The following is a 2,500-nucleotide window of genomic DNA, read 5'->3' on the forward strand; positions in this document are numbered from 1 at the left end:
AGGTGGAGGTAACGATCGGCCAGCGAGGGTCGACGTTCAGAGACCAGCTAAATACAATGGATCTCGGGATAGTCGAGTTATCGACAACTTTTTATTCCAAGTGGAATATTACCTGGACTTGCAAGGCGTTATGGGACGACCTTCAAGTCAAGACTGCGGCTATGTTGCTAGAGGGCGATGCTGTAGCATGGTGGAGAAGGAAAAAGCTCGACATTCAGAAGGGGATCTGCACAATAGACACTTTCGATGATTTTCAGCGAGAGTTAAGAACTTACTTCATGCCCCCGAATGCGACGCGCCATGCCTATCGGATGGTTGGTGAACTGAAACATACCGGATGATTGCGAGATTACGTGAGGGCTTATCAAAGGCTGATGTTAGATGTGCCAGATATGCAAGAACAAGATAAATTGAACTGGTTTATTTTGGGACTGCAGTCATAGGCGCAATCCGAAGTGGAAAGGAGTAATCCAGAGACCTTGGAGGACGCTTATGTAGTAGCAAACGTTTGGCTGATACTCAGCGCAAGAGCTACACTAACGCCTTCAAGCCGTCGAGGAAGCCTGACCATGGAGGAAAGAAAGATGATCGAAGGGAACGGAAAGATGAACCATCAACTCAGCGCCAAGTCGAAAGAAGAACTTTCTTTCATAGAAACGACAACTCTCAGAATAGAGTGTTGAAATGTTGGTTTTGCGATGGTAATCACTTAGGAAGGCAATGTCCAAAGCGTGTAAATAGGGACAATCAGGCAAGCTCTTCAAGGCAATCTGCTAATGCGGCACAAGGTGAAGAAGGGGAAGGACCAAAGATGGGTGCACTTCAACTTCTGAACACCATAAAAAGGGAGAAAAAAGTGAAGGTGACAGCGACACCTCCTAACGAGCTCATGTACTTGGAAATCCTGGTAAATGGAAGGCCTACCTTGGCTATGGTAGACACGGGAGCCACGCATAACTTCGTCTCAGTTGAGGAGGCGAGGAGACTGGGCCTAACCCTTGAGAGGGGAGAGTTACGCATGAAGGCGGTGAACTCAGAGGCCAAACCCATCCACGGAGTGGCCCGGTATGCGGTTGTGAAGATTGAAAGTTGGTCAGGAAGGGCCAACTTCTCGGTGGTCCCGATGGATGATTTCCGGATGATCCTAGGCATGGAGCTCCTCAGTACTGCGAAAATTGTCCCAATGCCGCACCTACGCAGTATCAGTATCATGGATGAAAAGTCCCCTTGTATGGTTCCAGTAACATCGATAAAGAGGGATAAGGGAAAAGCCGCAATGATATCTGCCCTTCAGTTGAAGAAAGGCCTCAAGCACGGCAAAGAAACGTACTTGGTGGCAATCAGGGAAGTGACTAATGACTCCCCTGGTTTGGTCCCAGAGGCGCTTGCGCCTGTCTTAGCTGAATTCGCAGGAACAATGCCTGTGGAGCTCCCTAGACGGCTGCCACCTCGACGCGAGGTGGATCATGCCATCGAACTCATCCCTGGTGCCAAACCCACGGCAATGGCACCATATCGAATGGCCCCTGCAGAATTAAGAGAACTTCGGCGACAGTTGGATGAGATGCTAGCTGGAGGTATAATCTGACCCTCCAAAGCTCCTTTCGGTGCACCAGTGTTATTCCAAGCGAAGCATGATGGCTCCAAAAGGCTATGTGTGGATTATCGAGCATTGAACAAGGTAACGGTGAAGAACAAGTACCCTTTACCTTTGATTGCAGATCTGTTTGATCAACTAGGCAAAGCTCTAGTGTTTTCCAAGTTAGACCTCAGATCAGGATATTGGCAAGTTCGGATTGTTGATGGCGACGAGCCAAAGACCACTTGCGTCACTCGTTACGGTGCCTTTGAATTCTTGGTAATGCCGTTCGGGTTGACGAATGCCCCAGCCACTTTTTCGACTCTAATGAATAAGATATTCTATCCGTACTTAGATAAGTTCGTGGTAGTCTATCTTGATGACATTGTAGTGTACAGCAGCTCCATGAGGGACCATGTGGAACACTTGCGAACAGTGTTCAAGGTATTGGAGGAAAACGAACTCTATGTGAAGCGCGAGAAGTGCCTATTCGGCCAATCGGAAATCAGTTTTCTCGGTCCCATTGTGGGAAAAGGTCAGCTGCGAATGGACATAGAAAAGGTGAGGGCAATTCGAGACTGGAAACCGCCAACCAATGTACCGGAACTACGTTCTTTTCTTGGTTTGGCAAATTACTATCGACGATTCATTGAGGGGTATTCTTTGATAACTGCGCCTCTCACTGATTTGTTGAAGAAAAACCGAACTTGGGCTTGGGAAGAGCTCGAAGAAGATGCCTTCGACAAGTTAAAGAGGGCCCTGACGCAGGAGCCTGTGCTCAGGTTGCCCGACCACACAAGAAATTTTGAAGTCCACACGGATGCATCAGATTTTGCCATTGGTGGAGTTTTGATGCAGGAAGGTCATCCAGTTGCCTATGAGAGTCGGAAGCTGAAAGACACAGAGCGACGGTACTCCGTG

The 2,500-nt window shown here is 48.4% G+C and overlaps 1 pseudogene; it reads left to right on the plus strand.

Annotated features, from left to right (window-relative positions):
* The window catches only part of LOC116252014 (28S ribosomal RNA), an 8,933-nt pseudogene that overhangs the window by 3,013 nt on the left and 3,420 nt on the right, over nucleotides 1-2,500 (plus strand).

Source organism: Nymphaea colorata, chromosome 3 (genome assembly GCF_008831285.2).
Source record: "Nymphaea colorata isolate Beijing-Zhang1983 chromosome 3, ASM883128v2, whole genome shotgun sequence".
Taxonomy (NCBI): domain Eukaryota; kingdom Viridiplantae; phylum Streptophyta; class Magnoliopsida; order Nymphaeales; family Nymphaeaceae; genus Nymphaea; species Nymphaea colorata.